This window comes from Balaenoptera borealis (assembly GCF_965194805.1).
Source record: "Balaenoptera borealis genome assembly, chromosome: 1".
NCBI lineage: Eukaryota > Metazoa > Chordata > Mammalia > Artiodactyla > Balaenopteridae > Balaenoptera > Balaenoptera borealis.
This window is the reverse complement of record NC_138860.1, coordinates 71,214,338-71,234,335: the sequence shown is the minus strand read 5'-3', so window position 1 is coordinate 71,234,335 and position 19,998 is coordinate 71,214,338. Positions and strand designations below refer to the sequence as shown.

Genomic DNA, 19,998 nt, shown 5'->3' with positions numbered 1-19,998 from the left:
TTGGAGAAGAGCCACGTGGCCCGGCAGCTGGAAGGGGAAGGCAGTTTCGAGGTTTTCTCCCAGATGCTATCCGGATTGGACCTGGCTCTCAGGTGAGCGACTGGGCTGAGCAGGGACAGCCGAGGGCAGTGAGACAAAGGGCCTCCGCTCTCCAGGGCCCCAGCCCTGCCTCTGCCCAGAGGTGAGAGGCAGTGGAGCCCAGTGGTTAGGAATCTGGCCTCTGATTCTTGCTGCCTGGTACTGCTCCTGGGCTGGGTGAACCTGGCCAGGTGTCACCTGCTCTGAACCTCCGTTTCTTCCTCTGTAAAGTGGAAATAGTACCTTGACTGCTGACCTTACAGGATTAAGTGAGATAATTCACATATGGCTCTTTATACACGCTGGGGGGTGGTGGTGGATGTCTGCTGTGACGGTGACATTTTGGTACAGGTTCTGACAGCAGCGTGGGAGGTGGGCAAGGAACAGCAGACCCCAAATCTTCCAGAAGCTCCTAAACTCTGTGAGAGCCTTGGGTGCACCTGAGGTAGCTCAGGGCGAGGAGGCACCAGGTGGAACAGCAGAGAAGCCACAAGACTCATCTGGGAGGGCCTTCTGGGGGAGGTGGCCCAGGGAGTCATCTCTGCCCCTCGCTGACTCCTGGGAATTCTTGGACATGTGGCTCCCTGTCTCTGAGCCTTGGTTTCCTCATCTGTTGAACGAATGAGTAAGGTTCTATCTAGTGAAGCTCCAGGGAGTGCTCACCCCAGGCGAGGGGTGATAATTTTCAATTTGCCTCTGCGTCCCCCATCATTTGTCTCCTGCCTTCCACCCCCGTCTGAAGGGCAGGCCCAACCTGTCCTGAGCCTCCTGGCTAAGGCCAGAGGGGCACCTTACCCTTTGGAGAGAGGGCAGATTAGGGAGGAAACTCCCAGTTTTCAGAGCAGGGTAACTGAGGAGTAAGGAAGCTTCTGGAAGGCCTTCACTTAAGAAGGGCCCATTGAGGGCAGCAAGTGAGGAATATTCGGGAGGCAGGGCCAGGGCCTGAGGCAGACCCCGGGGCCACCTGGGGCACTCTGTGGAGCCCCGTGCCATGATGCCCACCTGCCCTGCCAGGCCACTGGTGTGGGTGGGTCCTCCCTTACTTCTGGTCCCTTCTCTGTTTCCAGGACAGAACTGTACCTGCACCAGCTGGCAGACAGCAGCTCCTTCGGCATGGGCGTGTGGCCTAAGGTAAAGAGGAGGTCCTTCTGGGTGTGAGTGGGTGTCTGTGTCCCCATGGCCAAGATGGGCGGGTCCCCTGTGTGGCTCGTCCCTCTGCCACTGGGGTGAGTAGTTGGCAAGGGCTGGTCACGTGGGGGAGGCAGGGTTGCCTTTATGGGGCCTGGGCTTGTCAGGGAAATGAGTCTTGTGCTAATAAAGGGAACCAGGAGGTGGTTTGTGTAGAGGTTAGGGCGCGGTCTCCGGGACAGGCTGTCTGGGTTCAAACCCCGGCTCTGACACTTACTGGATATGAGACCTCAGGCATGGACCCTAGCCTCTCTGAATGTCTGTGTCCTCTTCGGTAAAATAACAACAGAACGGGCGGGCAGGCTGAGGAGAGGACAGAGCGTGGCACGGCCTGCCCGCCTGGGCCACGGGGAGAAGGTCGGGGCGCCGCCCGCGCCCTCGTTCCGCTGCCTGGCGTCCTTTGTGGAGGCAGGGCTCCCAAGGAGCTCAAAGGCCAGGGAAGGACACACGGGACGGTCCAGAGCCACCCTACCGCTCCAGTGGTGCAGCACCCTCTCTGAATTCCTACTGCCACCAAAACACATCCCTAAGGCCTTTGGGAAGAATTGCTAGGACCCAGGAAGGTGGCCCCTTGCTGTGGTCCAGACTTCAGCAGCTGCCGATGACCAGAGGGAGCCAGCCGGCCGGCCGTGAGCAGGAGGACAGGACACGGGGACAGGGACAGCCACAGCCGGGCTTCCCGCAGCTGTGCCCACCGCCAGAACCAGCTCCAGCCAGTCACAGCCCCCGAGATGCCAAACAGTGACGGGCGAGAGGCCGGCAGGAAACTGACACCCCCTCACTGGAGAGCCTGCCCGGTCGGGGTGCGGGGCACCATCCCCGTCTGAACTCACCCCACAGCTCAGCCGTCTCCCAGTGACCCAGACGCGTCACCACGGCCCCAGGGCTGATCCCCGACCAAGGTCAGAACTCCCCCCAGTGTGACGGCCCCCATGCCACTCCTGTGGTGGAAGGGACGGCAGGCAGAGACCAGGAGTAGAGTCTTTTTTATTAATGGCTGCGTTTTCAAAGAACCGTTTTGTTACCAGGAAAGCTCCCCAGGAAGGGATTGCATTAGTGCAACAAGGGGGAGCCTTGATGCCAGGCTTTCCAGACACTTCCAGGTGGAGACTTTTGGCCTAGGCCGGCCGCCGGGGACTCGGGGGCTGGGAGGACACACGGCCCCTCCCCCGCCCCGACGGGGCGCTAAGGCACCCGGCCCGCCCGGGGGGGCAAAACCCCGTGCCGTCAGCAGGCCGGCGGCTTGCAGCCCTCAACCTGCAGCCCTTTGCTCAGGAGGAAGGCGTCCTGCATGGGGTCACAACCCAGGAAGAGCTTCACCATGCCCTTGGCATCCTCGGAGCCCCCTGGCCTCAGAATGCAGCTTCTGTAGTCCATGGCAACCTGAGGAGAGGGGGCGGGGCTGCAGGAGGGTGGAGCACCCCCTTCACGGAGGGTGTGGGTGTGGCCACCTCTGCTGTGACTCAACAAAGGGCAGGGGAGCAGGGGGTTCTGGGCAGGGCCCTCAGAGCCTGGCAGGCCCAGGCGGGCGGCACAAGCATCTAGGCCCAGGCCAAGGACCTCCGTGTTGGTCTGCACGGCAGGCCGGCCTCTCACCTTGCCACTCAGGACGCCCTCCTGCTTGAAACGAGTGTGTGGACCGTGTCCGCGGAGTACACCTCGCTGCACAGGTAGCCATAGGACTGGGCGTCGTAGCTTCCTGCCAGGTGGCCGAAGGTCGCAGGCAGGTGGGTCCCTGGGACAGACGCGGAGAGGCTCCTGCCCGGCCCCCTGGCCGCTCCGTGCCCCTTCCCCAGAGCCCAGAGCTTGGGGCCTCAAAGCAGCCCTGTCTGAGTCCCCTGCCACTAGAGGGAGTATTGGCCCAACACTTCTAGAAAACGGGGACCTTGCGGGCAACTCAGTGGAGGGACACAAATCAATCTTTGCCGACTTTCTGCTGAAGCTCACGAGGGTTCACCCCTAAGCCTCTTACAGGGACAGCTGCCCGAGGCTCCGAGGGATGAGTCAGGGCTCGCCCTCCAGCACGGGGAGAGCGCGGGTTAAAGCGCTCACGAGGGAGTGAACTGCGTCTCCGCACCGACACGCACGGGCAAACCTCGTCGACGCGTTCCGTCCGGGGTATGAAGCCCTCTCCTGCCTCTTCCAGGCTCTCCAGAAAGCACGTGCAGATACGCCCAGCCCACCCTCGGACTCCGCGGGCCACAGCTGGAGGGACCAGCCCAGGAACCCAGGCAGGAAGAGGCCAGAGGTCAGCGAGCCTCGACCAGAGCCCGTCAGTCGGTCCCCCTTCACACACCACCAGAGGATCCTCTTGACCTGGGCAGTAGCCGCCAACCGACCGCTAAGGTGGGCCCGGCGTGCGCTTGGCTACCTGGCGTGGCTGGGACCCCGAGGATCTCCTGGCAGAGGCGGGCATTGTCCTAGGCCGGGTCCGAGGGCGTCTGCGTGTGCAGGGCCTGGTCCACCTTGGCCAGGACGATCTGGCGCAGGTTGAAGAGGCCTGGAGGGCGGGAGGAAGGAGACGGGGGCGCTGGCACTGTGTCCAGGCCGCGCTTTCCAGCCGGGCGGTCCGGGAGCCCCTTTCCTTTCCCTCGGCCCGGCCGCACGGGGGTTGGCCAGCCGGGACTTGATGAGCTTGTCCAGCAGCTCCTGGGGGACGGCGCTGCTCGTGCCCCGCCGAGACTGGCAGCAGCACCAGGGCTTCACAGGGCGCGGCGCTCCCGGCCCCAGAGCCTACCCTCTGGTTCTCATCCCCGGCTGTCACCAGAGTCGCAGGCAACGTGCCCTTCTTTTCGTTTGTCTTTTTTCCGGCCCTCGACCACGCAAAGGTGTGAAGCCCTGCCACTCGCTGCCACGTGGATGCACCGTGAGAACACGGTGCTCAGCGAGAGAAGTCAGACACAGAAGGACACACAGGGTGTGACCCCACTGAGGGGAAACGTCCAGAACAGGTAGATCCACAGAGTCAGAGTGGGTTCCTGGTTGTCAGGGACAGGGGAGGGGAGGGAATGATAACTAAGGGCGTGAGGGACCTTTTTGGGGTGAGGGAAATGTTCCAGAACAGGGCAGTAGTGACGGCTGCACAGCTCAGTAAAGTGTCCCCACGCGCTCCGGTTGCAGTCTGTGAGAGCATCGCTCTCAGGACGAAGGGCTGACTGCAGGAAGACTGAACGAGCACTGGGTCCTGGGCCCAGACGCTCATCTGGGGACCCCCCCCACATTGGGAAGTCACTGGGACTTGCTGAGCCTCCACCGAGACTGGCAGCAGCCCCAGGGCCTCACAGGGCGTGGTGCTCCCGGCCCCAGAGCCTAACCTCTGGTTCTCATCACTCATCACTCACCAGCCTTGCATGCAACGTTCCTTTCTTCTATTTTGTCTTTTTTAAAGGCAACTCTTGAATACCTGTATTTAACATTGCAGGGAACCAGTCCTGACTCCTTGATCTGGGACTTCCAGCCTCCAGAGTCTCGAGGACATCCACTTCCGTTGTTTACGCGCCCAGTGCGTGGGGTTTGATGATGGAAACTGACACCGAGGGCGTCTCCTCGTGCGGGGTGACATCAGCGGAAGAATCCCGTGGCGAGGGCCTGCCTGAGGACCACGGGAGAGCCCGGGCCCTCCCCGCCCCCTGCCTTCAGCCCCTCGCCCGCACCCTCCTGGGAGCGGAGCTGGTGCATCGCTTGCCAGAACTCATGGAAGTAGGTCTCCAGCTCATCATGCTGGAACAGGGAGGGCGGGTTGGGCGTAGGCTTGGTGAAGTTGGCCACCATGGCCGCGATGGCAATCTGGCGCCTCCCGTCCTGCTGCAGGCAGCCCGGCTGCAGGCCAAAGCAGGCCATGTGCCCGGACTTCCCTTCCCTGGGGAGGGACGCGGGTGAGGCCCCGCTACCACAGAGGAGCCCCGGCCCACGGCCGACAGGTTCCCCCACGCATGCACCGAGGGTAGAGGTCCAGGTAGAACTTGCTGATGGATGACCTTGCCCGAGGCCGCGTCCCGGACCGTGTAGAGCCTCACATCTTCATCTTCGTGACGCATGTTGGCGCCTTCCTCCAGGTCGAAGGTCAGCCCCAGCAGCTCCTGGGAGATGCCCAGCCGCCCGCGCATGACCACCTGCATGGGGAAGGACTCATTGAGCAGGTACTGGTCCACGTGGTAGCGCGTCTCCTCCCCCTGGTTCATGTAGTAGCGCAGGTCCTAGACGTTGATGGGCCCATCAAAGTGCAGGCCCCGCCTCTGGCACTCAGCCTTCTTTAGCTCCAGGATCAGGGCCGCTCCTGCTCCCCGAGGGGCTTCAGCTTCTGGGCCAGCTCATCTGCGGGCGGAGGGGAGAGGCTCAGCTATGTCCCTGTGGCAGCCGCCCAGCCGCCCCCCACCCCACGCCCCTCGAGGCAGAATGAAGGGTTGGGGAAGGCGACCCCCAAGGGCTGACACAGTGGGGTCTCAGGCAGCACCACGTCCAGTCAAGGTCCACCTGACCCCCGTCCCCACTGGGACTCGGGGAGGCGGGGTTACCTAGGAAAGTGGCCACCACCTGGCTGGTCTTGGCCATGTTCATCTCCAGCACAGAGTCGGCACGCGTGCTGAATCCCAGCAGGCGGGACTTCTGAGCCTGCAGCCTTACCAGCTCCCCGAGGATCGCGCAGTTCTCCTGGAACCCAGAGACAGCCAGCGCTGGGGACCGTGGGCCATGCCCTCCCCACAGGCCCCGGGCCAGGTCTCTGTGGGTGGGAGGGCTCTCAGGCCACTGGCAGGCACAGCCAAACCCCCTCCCTCCTCCTCCTGGCCTGGATTTCTAGACACTTTGGTGCTGTCCTAACATGTGGTCTTTATGAACACAGGTCCTTTTGGAACCAGAAACGGCGTGAACCATGATGAGCTCTAAGGCCAAGGGCAGGAATAAATGTGACCAGGCTCTCCAGGAGCCACCCAGGGGCCTCCCCGGGCTCAACAATACAAACTTGGCTGCCGTGCAGACAGCAGCTCATCCCCACGGCGCCCGAACACCCAGCCCCTGGACGGCGAGAGACCTGTTGCTGCAGGTGCCCCGTGGTTGGCTGGTGAGGCCTGGCCCCAGGCGTACGCCACCTTCTCTGGGGCCACCTCTCTGGGTCTGCGGTGGGGTTCTCCTGGGAGCCCCCAGTCACCACAGGACCAACGTGGCCTGTCTGCAGCCCAAGAAGGTGGGGACACAGGTCTGTCCCCCGTGGACATCACCCGCGAGGCCGAGCAAGCACCAGTGGTGTCTGCGGGGAAGATGAAGGGCTCATGCACAGCCCCCATCTACTGAAGATGCTAAACGGGAGAAGCACAGACTGCAGCCACATGCGGTATGGACCAAACGCAAGTGTCCTTGCAGGAACCGATGTCTGAATGTCGAGGCTGTTCCCGGGCCACAGTGAGAAGGCCCAGGCCCCACGCAAGGCACAGAGAGGGGATGGGGGGAACATCTGCGAATCTGAGCTCATCGGGCATCACCCCAGAAGGAGAGGGAGAGAGCCAGAAGGAGATACGGAGGGAGAGGGAGAGAGAGGGAGGTACAGACGTCTCTCCTTTCCCTGGGGGTTCTCTAGTGCAGCCAAGCCTGAAAACCACTGCATTTCGGGAGATGGGTCCTCGTGGAAAAGTTAAATAGTAGCTCATGGCATTATCGACACATATTAAAATGGCCCCAAATCTTGGGGAGTCAGGGAGGGGAGCTGGCGGCTGCCTCGTAAACGAGGAGAGATTGGGCGTCAGAGGAGGTGCCTGCCTCCACCACCTCCGCCGCCGCCGCCCCCCCCCAGGGCCCCGCAGACTTCATCTCCCAGCTGTGGTCCTGGGCTGGAAGGCAGCGGGGAGGTCAGGCCGTCCCAAGCATCAACGTTGACTTCAGGGCTGATCTGAAAGGCGCCTGGTGTTTGTTGAAGCAGAAAAAAGAGAAAGCAGTGGGCAGAGGATGGGAGGGGGAGGGAGCCCCCATCAGCCCTTCTCCCTGTCTCCCTCTCTGTCTCCCTCCCTCCCTCCCTCCCTCTACCTCCCTGCCTCTCACTCTCCCTCCATCTCTCCCTCTGCCTCTCTCCCTCCCTCTCTCCCTCCCTCTCTCCCTGTCCCTCTTGCCCTGTCCTGTCCCTCTCTCCCTCCCTCCATCCCTGTCTCTCTTTCCCTGTCCCTCTCTCCCTCTCCCTCTATCCGTCCCCCCTCCCTTTCCCCGTTTCCATCTCCCTCTCTGCCTCCCTCTTTCCCTGTCCCTGTTTCCCTGCTCTGCTCTCCCTCTCCCTCTTTCCCTCTCCCTCTCTCCCTGTCCCCCTTTCCCTGTCCCTGTTTCCCTGTTCCGCTCTTCCTATACCTCTTTCCCTCTCCCTCTCTCCCTCTCGTGCTCCCTCTCCCTCACCCTCTCCCTCCACCTCCTTCCCTCTCCAGAGAGGGAAGGAGGTGGAGGGAGAGGGACAGGGAGCAGGAGAGGGAGGGGGGAGAGGGAGAGAGGGATAGAGGGAGGGAGAGGGACAGGGAGCAGGAGAGGGAGGGGGAAGAGGGAGAGAGTGATGGAGGGAGGGAAAGACAAAGACATCTCTCCCTCCCTCCCTCTATCCCTCTCTCCCTCTCTCCCTCCCTCTCTCCCTCTTCCTCGCTCCCTCTCCTCCCTCTCCCTCCGTCTCTCCATCTCCCTCACTCCCTCCCAGAGACAGAGAGACGAAGAGGCAGAGACAAGGGAGAGGGAGAGAGGGAGAGGGAGAGAGAGGGGGAGAGAGGGAGAGACGGAGAGAGGGAGAGAGAGAGAGGTCTCTTCCTCCCTTTCCCTCTCTCCTCCTTCTCTCCCTCTCTCCCACTCTCCCTCTTCCCTCTCCCTCCCTCCCCCCTCCCTCTCTCCCTCTCCCCCTCTCCCTCGTCTCTCCCTCTCCCTCCATCTCTCCCTCTCTGGGAGGGAGTGAGGGAGAGGGAGAGACAGAGGGAGGGAGAGGGTGAGACAGAGGGAGGGAGAGGGAGAGAGGAAGGGAAAGGGCGAGGGAGGGAGAGGGAAGGAGGACGAGACGTCTCTCCGTCTCTCCCTCTCCGTCTCCCTCCCCCTCCCTCTCTCCCTCTCCCTCCCTTCCTCTCCCTCTCCCTCTCCTAGAGGGAGGGAGGGAGAGGGAGAGACAGAGGGAGAGGAGAGGGGGAGTCGGAGAAGGAGGTAGGGAGAGGGAGAAGGCGAGAGGGTGCCTGCTTCCCTCTCTGTCTCCCTCCCTCCCTCCCTCCCTCTCCGTGTCCCCGTCTCCCCCCTCTCCCTCTCCCTCTGTCTCTCCCTCTCTGGGAGGGAGAGAGGGAGAGGGAGAAGGAGGGAAAGTGATGGAGGGAGGGAGAGGGAGAGAAGGAGGGGAGAGGGAGAGGGAGGGAGGAAGAGAGCTCTCCCTCTCTCCCCCCTCTCTCTCCCCCTCCCTCTCTCCCTCTCCCCCTCTCCCTTGTCTTTGCCTCTCCCTCCGTCTCTCCCTCTCTGAGAGGGAGTGAGGGAGACGGAGAGACGGAGGGAGAGGGAAAGGGAGGAGAGGGAGGGAGGGAGGGAGAGACGTTTCCTCCCTCCCTTTCCTCCCTCTTCTCCCTCTCCTTCTCCCTCTCCGTCTAACTCTCCCGCTCCCTCCATCTCTCCATCTCCCTCACTCCCTCCCAGAGGGAGAGGGGAGGGAGAGAAGGAGAGGGAAAGAGGAGAGGGAAGAGGGAGAGGAAAGAGGCAGAGGAAAGAAGCAGAGGGAAGAGGCAGAGAGGGAAGAGGGAGAGAGGGAGAGGGAGAGAGAGGGGGAGAGAGGGAGAGACGGAGAGAGGGAGAAAGAGAGAGGTCTCTTCCTCCCTTTCCCTCTCTCCTCCTTCTCTCCCTCTCTCCCACTCTCCCTCTTCCCTCTCCCTCTCTCCCCCCTCCCTCTCTCCCTCTCCCCCTCTCCCTCGTCTCTCCCTCTCCCTCCATCTCTCCCTCTCTGGGAGGGAGTGAGGGAGAGGGAGAGACAGAGGGAGGGAGAGGGAGAGACAGAGGGAGGGAGAGGGTGAGACAGAGGGAGGGAGAGGGAGAGAGGAAGGGAAAGGGCGAGGGAGGGAGAGGGAAGGAGGGCGAGACGTCTCTCCCTCTCCGTCTCCCTTCCCCTCCCTCTCTCTCTCTCCCTCTCCCTCTCCTAGAGGGAGGGAGGGAGGGAGAGGGAGAGACAGAGGGAGAGGAGAGGGGGAGTCGGAGAAGGAGGTAGGGAGAGGGAGAAGGCGAGAGGGTGCCTGCTTCCCTCTCTGTCTCCCTCCCTCCCTCCCTCCCTCTCCGTGTCCCTGTCTCCCCCCTCTCCCTCTCCCTCTGTCTCTCCCTCTCTGGGAGGGAGAGAGGGAGAAGGAGGGAAAGTGATGGAGGGAGGGAGAGGGAGAGAGGGTGAGGGAGAGAGGGAGAGAAGGAGGAGAGAGGGAGAAGGAGGGAGGAAGAGAGCTCTCCCTCTCTCCCCCCTCTCTCTCCCCCTCCCTCTCTCCCTCTCCCCCTCTCCCCCTCTCCCTTGTCTTTGCCTCTCCCTCCGTCTCTCCCTCTCTGAGAGGGAGTGAGGGAGACGGAGAGACGGAGGGAGAGGGAAAGGGAGGAGAGGGAGGGAGGCAGAGGGAGGGAGGGAGGGAGAGACGTCTTCTCCCTCCCTCTCCTCCCTCTTCTCCCTCTCCCTCTCCCTCTCCCTCCAACTCTCCCGCTCCCTCCATCTCTCCATCTCCCTCACTCCCTCCCAGAGGGAGAGACGGAGGGAGAGGCAGAGACAGGGGAGAGGGAGAGAGGAAGAGGGAGAGAGAGGGGGGAGAGAGGGAGAGGGAGAGAGGGGGAGGGAGAGAAGGAGAGGGAAAGAGGAGAGGGAAGAGGGAGAGGAAAGAGGCAGAGGAAAGAGGCAGAGGGAAGAGGGAGAGGAAGAGGGAAGAGGGAGAGAGGAGAGAGGGAGATAGGGAGAGGAAAGAGAGAGGGAGAGGGAGGGAGAGGGAGAGAGGGAGGGAGAGAGGAAGAGACAGAGGGAGAGCGAGAGAGGGAGTGGGAAAGAGGTAGAGGGAGAGCGGAACAGGGAAAGAGGTACAGGGAGAGAGGGAGGCAGCGAGGGAGGAGAGGAAGCAGGGAGAAAAGAGAGAAAGAACACACCGTCTACATTTCTGTCAAATGACACCGGGGATCCTTACACAACCAGGAGAAAGTAACACAGGGAGGCTCTTTCTCAGCTGGAACTGGAACTGCAGACGGGGCCAAACACCACCAGGCTGGCCACACGTGTCCAGCCGCCGCTCCAGCCCCGTCAGCCGTGAGTCCGGTCACCAGGGCTCTGAGTGTCTGCTCCAGGGAGCTGGGGTTCACCCTCTCACCCGGGAGGCCAGGCCAAGAGAGCAGGGCCCCGGGCTGGACACATAGGGGAAAACGCATCCCCACAGGACAGCTTGTGCGAGCAGATTCAGCTACCAGATTCTAGAGGCCCGGGACCACCCTGTGGCCCGTGAAACCCAGGAGCCACGAGGGTCTTGCAACGTGATTCCTGTCCGTTGGACTGTAAAGTTTATGTAGGGAATCTTGGAAACAGTGGTAACAAGGCTGAATTGGAACGAGCTTTAGGCTATTATGGACCACTCTGAAGTGTGTGGGGTGCTAAAAACCCTCCCGGCTTCGCTCTCGTTGAATGTGAAGATCCCCAAGATGCAGCCGATGCTGTCCGAGAACTAGATGGGAGAACACTATGTGGCTGCCGAGTAAGAGTGGACCTGTCGAATGGGGAAAAGAGAAGTCGAAATCGTGACCGCCTCCTTCTTGGGGTCGTCGCCCTCGAGATGATTATGGGAGGAGGAGTCCTCCACCTCCCGCACATCTCCAAGATGGAGAGCCTTCTCCGTCAGCCAGAGCAGGTCCCTTTCTAGATATAGGAGAAGAGAGAGATCCCTGTCCCAAGAGAGAAATCACAAGCCGTCCCGATCTTTCTCTAGGTCTCCTAGCCGATCTAGGTCAGATGAAAGGAAATAGAAGACCACTTTGCAAGAGGAGTGGTGTACAGGCAATAACTTCATTTGGCAGGAGTATGTACAGAAAATTCAAGTTTTGTTTGAGACTTCCAAAGCTTGGTGCACTTTTTAAATGTTTTAGTTGTTCACATTTGTTTGTCTCTTGGGACAGTGACACATAAAGGTGTCATTCTCTATGGTTTGAAATGGGTCCTGTGAGGCATGTAATATGAAGAATTGTTACCTTACAATGTTCCCTTAAGCAAAATTGAACTTGCTTTGAATTTTTGGTCTTGCCTAGACTGATAATAAAACTCTAACTCCTGCCCACCTAAAGTGTGATGTTTACTATTATGGAAACAACACTGGCAAACATTGAAAAGACTTTCTGTAGCTGGGATGTGGTATGCAGCTGTAGTTAAGCAAGCAGTCTTTAAAAGGTGCTGTGAACCCAAGCCAGCAGGTAAAAATGAAAGCCGCACCCTTACCCTAGATTAGAGGTTTAAAAATTCCACTAGTCTTCACACCGGACAAGAGATTGTCCAGGGAGTTTAAAATCTAAGAAGTTTCAAGGAAGTTAGTTTACCTTTGAGTTAGGTCATACGTCCCCTCTGTGATTGCTGTACATGAATACATAGCTCTTTGTAATATTTTTTGGAAATTTGAGATTATCAAGATACCAATGTCCTGCCAGATTAAGAGTATATTGTAGAGCTGAACTTTGAGTTACTGTGCAATTTTTTTTTTCATGCTGTCATTTGTAATATGTTTTGTGAGAATCCTTGGGATTAACGTTTTGGTTGCAAAAGAAAAAAAGAAAAGAAAAGAATCCGCCTGCCAATGCAGGGGACACAGGTTCAAGCCCTGGTCCGGGAAGATCCCAGGTGCCGCAGATCAACTAAGCCCGTGGGCCACAACTACTGAGCCTGCACTCTAGATCCTGGGAGCCAGAACTACTGAGCCCCCGTGCCACAACTACAGAAGCCCACACGCAACGAAGACCCAACGCAGCAAGAAAAAAAAGACGATACTGGCCAGGTGATCAAGGGTAAAATCGTTTGTCATAAGTCCCGTTGATGGTGTGTATCCTTGATGTGACCTGAGGAGAATGGCATTTTTATCTCTGTCTGGGTCTTCCGCCCCAAACCCCATAACTCCAGACCAACCATAAGAAAACATCAGAAAACAAACAGACTAACAAATTGAGGGACAAAACACCTGACCAGTCCTCCTCAAAACTTTCAAGGTATCAAAACCCAGCGACGTCTGAGAAATGTCACAGCCCAGAGGAGACTGGGACAGAAAAAGGATGTTAGGGGAACACTAGGGAAATTCTAATAAAGTGTGGACTTTAGTTAATAACAATGTATCCATCTTGGTTCCTTAGTTGGATAAACATGTCACACTAAGGTACTAATGAGTTGGAAATAGGGGTACTGGGTCAGGGTCCACGGCACTCTGTACACTCTGTACAGATCTTTGCAACTTTTTTGTAACTCTAAGCTCTTGTAAAATTAAGCGAGTACTGAACAGAGCTAAGAATGTTATTTCCCTGATTTGAACATGCCTGAGTTTCTTTTCATGGTCACATTTTTGCTATTTGGATGTGTCTTGGAATCAGTAGCAAAGGAGAGTTGCCAGCCCCTGGGAAGATGTGGGTGGTTCGCAGGTGGCTTGCTCTGGAGCTGAAGACCACGGTGGGAAGTCTGCAGCCTCGGGCTGCACTTAGAAACATGGGAGGGGATGGGCCAGCTCAGTTAGGGATGGAACCTATAAATAAAACTTTTTTCTTTTCCGTTATGGCTTATCACAGGATACTGAATATAGTTCCCTGTGCTAGACAGTAGGACGTTGTAGTTTATCCATCCTATATTTAATAGTTTGCATCTGCTAACCCCAAACTCCCAATCCAACCCTCCCTCACTGTTTCTCCCCCTTGGCAACCACAAGTCTGTTCTCTATGTCTGTGAGTCTGTTTTTGTTTTGTAGACGCGTTCATTTGTGTCGTATTTTAGATTTCACATATAAGTGAGATCATATGATATTTGTCTTTCTCTTCTGACTTACTTCACTTAGTATGATAATCTCTAGGTCCATCCACGTTGCTGCAAATAGCATTATTTCATTCTTTTTATGGCTGAATAATATTCCATTGTATATATGTACCACATCTTCTTTATCCATTCATCCATCAGTGGACATTTAGGTAGCTTCCATGTCTTGGCTACTGTAAATAGTGCTGCAATGAACGTTGGGGTGCATGTATCTTTCTTTCTTTCTTCTTTCCTTCTTCCTTTCTTTCTTTCTTTCTCTCTCTCTCTTTCTCTTTCTTTCTTTCTTTCTTTCTCTCTCTTTCTCTCTTTCTCTCTTTCTTTCTTTCTTTTTTCTTTCTTCTTTTATTGTCACACGGCATGTGAGATCTTAGTTCCCTGACCAGAGATGGAACCCACGCCCCCTGCACTGGAAGCATGGATTCTTAACCACTGGACCACCAGGGAAATGCCAGGGGTGTATGTATAGTTTTGAATTAGAGTTTTCTCCGGATCTATGCCCGGGAGTGGAATTGTGGGACCCTATGGCAGCTGTATCTGTTCCTGCACGCCTCACATCAACCACCTGCACTCCAATCCTTGCTCTCAACGTCATCTTCGGGGAACCCAACCTGCGACAGGGACCTTGACAAGAAGAAATGGCTCAGGGAAAAGCTACCTGCACGGGGAGGAGATAGAGACCATCGCCCCTGGGGTGCGGAGGGGAGAGTGGGTGCAGAGGTTTGTCATTTCACCCCCGATACTCATCTCAGCCCTCGTGGCTGCCCCACTCTAGGTCACCTCGGGATACAGAGGTGAGCCGGTTAGAGTCCCTGCCTGTGCAGGAATCGGGGCACCAGCGGGTCTGAATAATATTAGTGCAGGGTCTCCCCCGTGGCACTGGGGTTATTCGGGGCGGGTCATCCTCTGCTGAGGGCCCCTCCTGGGCACTGTGTGGGGTTTAGCAGCATCCCTGGCCTCACCCATTTGATTCCAGGGGCCCTCCCTCCCAGTTGTGACAACCACAGATTTTCCCCACACATCACGGAAGAACTGGGTGAGGCGGGGGCAGGATGGCTCTGGGCGAGGACAGCTGTGTTGAAGCAACCAGCCTGGCCCAGGGCAAGGTCTGCCCCAATCCCGTCAGCGCCTGCATTTAGAACTGCCCCTTTCCTCTCCCACCTCCCCTGCCCTGCAGTGGTCTCCGAGACATCATCCCCATGTAATAAATCACACCTTCTCAGTTTACTGTTTGCTGCCTTCACTAGAACGTGAGCTCTTTGAGGACAGGGATGCTGTTATGTCCCCAGCACCTAGAAGAGTGTCTGCTGTGTAGTAGATGCTTCATAAATACTTGCTGAATAAAGGAGTTGAATAAAGGGATGAGTGGATGAATGAATGAAGGTTACAATGGAAGGAGGGGGGAGATTCCCTTTCTGGCTCTCGGGGGTTGGGAGATCAAGTGAAAGATCTGTCCTAAATAGGCTGACCAGCCTTCTGGGGTTCCCCGGGACTGAGAGTTTCCCCAGAGTTCCAGCGCTCAAACCTGAGCGGTCCTGGGCAAACTGGGGGCGGGTGTTGGTCACCCTATCTAAACACAGTAACAATTCCAGCTGCAATAGCAATGGCCAATGACCTCTACGGTCTTATTGACCATGCACAGTTCTCTACCTGGCGGGGAAGGGTGGGCCGGGATTGGAATTCTGGTGATCCAGGGCGGGTGAGGGCACACCCTGGGCTTGTGGAGGGGAGTCCAGGAAGGTTCTGGAGGAAGTGACAGTGACACAGGAGGGAGGGAGGAGTCTAAGGAAGAACATCCCACATGACAACCTGTGCCAATGGCCCTGGGCCCAAGGTCACACCTGACCAGGGCTTGCTTTTTTTTTTTTCTAATTTACTTTTCCCCACATGGATATGCAATTGTCCTAATGCCATTTATTGAAAACTCCTTAATTTCCCCACTTTCTATCATATCAAGTTCTCATATATCTGTTTCTGGACCTTTTTTCTATACCATAGAGCTATACGTCCCATCCTTGCACCACTAGGGCTGTTTCATCACTATAACTTTATTTATTCATTTTGTTTTGGCCGTGCTGTGTGGCATGTGGGATCTTATGTCCCTGACCAGGGATCGAACCCGCATCCCCTGCAGTGGAAGCTCGGAGTCTTAATCACTGGACCTCCAGGGAAGTCCCCAGGGCTTGCTTTGACATCCATGGAATGGTGGCAGGTGGGCACGGGGAGCAGCTGTCTGTGAGCCATCCTGGGTAGAAATGCAGGGTGGAGGGGAGGACAGATGGAGCTGGAGGGGAAGAAGCGGAGGAGGGAGGGAGGAAGGGAGGGAGGCCGGGCGAGAGACAGACAGAGAGTTTCCGGAGACAATAGCTCTGGCCGTGTCCTAGGGCATGAAAGCTGAAAATAGCTCCTAGTGCCGGGAGCCTTGGAGCCGGAGGCTGGGAGCCAGGGTGACTGGCTCTCCTCCCTGGTGTGTGTGTGTTGCGGGGGGGTGGGTGGCTCTGGGCTTCTCAGGCTGGGAATGGGGTGCACAGAGCAGGAACGGAGCAGGGACCCTTCTCTCTGGAACCTCGTGGGCCATCCTCAGCTCACAAAGCTGAGCCACTCCTTGCCCTACGAGTGGGGGGCTTATCCTCCCTGTCCCCTGGATCATACCCCCTCACACACAACTTCCCCGTGTGTGTTCCCAGCAACCAAGAGAATCTGTTTTTAAAAGATTTGGGGGAGGGGGGTAACCATACAAACAAGAGCAGAATGGATACTTTTTCAGGATATGAATGGCTCTGTGTAAGCCCACCCCCAGGGTAACCACAGTCCTGACCTCTAACACTCTTGACGAGTCAGCCTTGGTCTGGGCTTGCGGACCCACGGAAGCTTCCTCATTCCCTCCTTCAGGTCCCGACTCTCCCTCGGCGTCTTTGTGAGAAGCACCCGGGGAAGTGGGACTGCTAGGCTGTACTGCTGCTAGAACTCCACCTGGGCTCCACCAGGCTCCAGCCCCCCGCCCTGTCCACCTAACTGACCCTGAGGCACCTCAACTGGTAGGAGCAGCATCACCTTCCCTCCTGGGACTCGTGATACTTAAGGGAGACACCGAAAGACAAGCCTTTGGCTCCCTGGCTGGCAAAGAGCAGGTACTCAATTGTCATAAGTGTCCGTATCAGTGAGGGTTCTCCAGACAAACAGAATCCATATGGGGTGTGTGTGTATATACACACACACGTACATATGTACAAGCATACAAAAATATACAGCTGTGTACATATGCAGTATGCGTACACACATATACACACATAGTATATACAATACACACATACATATATACACACATATAAAATGCAGTTCGTATATATACAGTATGTATACACACATATACACACAATATAGACAATACACACATACATATACACTATACATACACACATATAAAATGCATAGTTTGTATACAGTATGTACACATACGTATAACATATGCAATATACACACCTAGGTACATATATAGCATACGTATATACACACATACAAAGATATTTAGGTGTGCATATAGACAGTATACATACATACACATATAATATATGCAATACATACACATACATACATATAGACACACATATACACCTACATATAAAAGCATATAGCATAAAAATATATATGTACTGTATATAGAAATTCATCGTATATATACATACATATATCATATATATAAGATATATACACATACATATATACAATGTGTACACACACACACCTATATGTAAATATGCGCATGTACATACACATATAAATTCATACGCAAGTGTGTATATAATAGTATATTCATATATACATATAATACCTAGAAACATATTGGGGGGGAGGTGTCACGGTACGTCAAGGGCGGGAGTCGAACCCGCCACCCCAGGCCCCGAGGGGTCTCCCCGGGTCTCCACTTCGGGCCGGTGGGTGTGGCCGGGGGCAGCTGAAGACGTGCGTGCGTGCTTGCGTGCGTACGTGCGTGCGTGCGTACGTGCGTACGTGCGTGCGTGGGGGCGGGTCCACGGGGCGGGAGGTGCTCGCCGCGAGTGAGTGGTTCAGCCGGGCCCCGGCTCATTGTGCTTGCTCACGCCGGCCCCAGTTGGCAGCAGCGCTGGAGGCCCCGGGCCTGTGACCACAAAGAGGGAGCCGGGGGCCGGACGGGAGCAGGCCGGCGGCGGCGGCGGCGGCGGCGCCGGCTGAGGCCCAGGCCAGGCTCCCTCCCCTCAGCCTCCCGCCCGCCCGCCCGCCTGTCCCGCCCCCGCCGGCGGCGCCCCGCCCCTCCCCCAACCGCCAGACTAGCCTGGTGCGGGGGCCGCGCGCGAAAACGTGGGGGAGAAGCTGAGGCTGGAGTCGCCCGTGGTGGCCGAGCCCGCCGTCTACCCATGGCTGCTGCTGGTCTACGTGAGTGCCGCCCGTCCCCTCTTCCCGGACCTCCACCTCTCTTCCCCCACGGCGCGCGCTGAGCCCACCGAGTAACGGAGCGACTCGAGTCGCCAGACCCTCTTTGGAGCCCCCCTTCCCGCCCTGCCTGGTTCTCCGCGGCCGTTTCCAGCCCCCGCGCGCAGGGTGGGCAGAGGGGAGCCGGGGCCGGCCGGGGCCACAGACTCGGCAGCGGGGACCCCGCGCTTCCGAGGGGCGCCCGAGCCGGTCTGCCGTTGGCCCTGTAGGGCTGGGGACCCAGGTCCCCCCCACCCCGGCCTGGACTGCCGGCGGGCTTGCCCTTCCGTACTTTATGATCTTGACACGTCGGGTTTCTTTTTCCTGGCCAGCTTTACCATTACCTGACCAGCTTTCCCAGCATCCCCTGATAATGTGTTAGATATTCAAGTTTTAGGGCCCGGTCCCAGCCCTATGGAATCAGCAACTCTGGTGGGGCTCAGTGATCTCTGTTACAACAGGCCCTCCAGATGATTTTTATTCACCTTAAAGTTTGAAAATATCTGCATTGTCAGCTGGCCGAAGCGTCCACCAGCAGGTGAAGGGGAGTGGCGCCTGGAAAAGATAGGGACTAGCCAAGGTAAGTACAGTAGCATTTGCCATGGTAGTAATGGAGAATGCCTTTTCTCCACTGGTTGGCACAGACTAGTATCTGGGAGCAGTGGCAGGGTTATTTAGGATGCTTTACATTGCAGTGTAGAGTGACCGCTGTCCTGGTTTGCCAGGGACTTCCCCTGTGTGAGCACTTAAAATCTCATCCTGGCAAACCCCTTAGCCTTGGGTTTGATAAACTTAGGGAATAACATGAAATTTAGGGGAAACATGATCTAGGTTTTGGGCAAGTCACAAGTGCTAATTAAAGCTAAGCAAGTATGGACAACATCTAGCCTTCTTTACCCCTTTGCAGGGAGGTAAATCTTGATTGGGTGAGAGGACTTATTGTTAAGAGATCTTTGTAGAAACATCCCCTTCTGCTTAGTCCGCTGGTTCTCCGTTCTGGCTAGACATTGGCATCGTCTGAGGAGAGTTAAAATGATTGTATTGGTCTAGCATGACCAACCGTCGGTGTGAGGGTTTTTAAAAAGTGCTTCAGAGGATTCTAATGTGCAGCCAAATTTAGGTGCCACTGCTTAAGCTTTTGAACCGCTGCTACGTATTTTCACCTCATCTTGCTGTGAGAATATCCAACTGTAGTTGAGGTTTGTTGTTTTTCTTTTTCTTTTTTTAACTGTCTTATTATAAGATTTACTGTCTTAAATAAGATTGAATGGACAGAAAATCCTGCTAGTCCATTTGGTATAGCTGGATACCCAGAGTAATATCGTTAAGATATGTACCATTTAAGTATTGTGACTGGCCTTTTAAAAATTAACATATGCATTAAATTAGTATTGATAGTATAGATCTCTTTCGAAGTTGTCATGTTGGGGAGCTATACCTCTAATCTGCTGCCATTGCTAAATATCTGGACACCTCTTATTAGGAATTGCTTTTAAAAATCTTTAGGGATTAAAACCAAGATTGTTGTATTATTTGTACTGGGACCACAAAAACCTCACAGAGTTCCCCCGCTGTACCTTCTACCCCCATCTCTAACCCTTGGCAACTTCTAATCTGTTCTCCATCTCCACAGTTTTGTTATTTTAAGAATAATATGTAAACATAATCATGAATTACTTAATCTTCGGAGATTGGCTTTTAAAAACTTTTCCCTCGGCATCATTCCCTTGAAGTTCATTTCAATTTTTGCATATATTAATAATTTGTTCCTTGTTGTTGCTGGGTAGTATTCTATCATAAGATTTTATCACAATCTGTTTCAACATTCACCCATTGAAAGACATTTGGGGAGTTGCCAGTTTGTGGCTATTAGAAATAAAACTGCTATGAACATTTATGTGTAAGTTTCTGTGGGAACTTCATTAAGTTTTTGTTTCTTTTGGATAAATGCTCAAGAGTACAATTACTGCATTGTAGGGTGAATCTACTTTTAGGATTAAAAGAGACTGTCAAGCTGTTTCTCAGAGTGGCTAAACCATTTTATTTTCCCACCAGTGATGTGATATAATTTTTCTACGTACTCGCTAGCATTTGATGTTGTCACTATACTTTAATTTTAGTTATTCTCTGATATCTCATTATGGTCTTAATTTGCATTTCCCTGATGGCTAACGATGTTGAACATCTTTTCATGTGCTTCTTTGCCATGTGTATATTCTCTTCCATGAAATGTCTGTTCCTGTCTTCTGCCTATTCTCTAGTTGGATTTTTTTAAGTTGTTTGGAGAGTTCTTTGTATATTAT

At 55.7% G+C, this 19,998-nt stretch overlaps 1 pseudogene across 1 annotated transcript; it reads right to left on the bottom strand.

Moving 5' to 3' along the window:
- Positions 1 to 2,493: 2,493 nt before the first annotated feature.
- Positions 2,494 to 5,922, bottom strand: LOC309618159 (thimet oligopeptidase-like; annotated as a pseudogene). Its single transcript has 6 exons — positions 5,781 to 5,922; positions 5,205 to 5,580; positions 4,930 to 5,125; positions 3,638 to 3,815; positions 2,863 to 3,001; positions 2,494 to 2,649 (listed from the first exon to the last, which is right to left on the bottom strand). The product of its transcript is annotated as a thimet oligopeptidase-like (transcript).
- Positions 5,923 to 19,998: the final 14,076 nt, after the last annotated feature.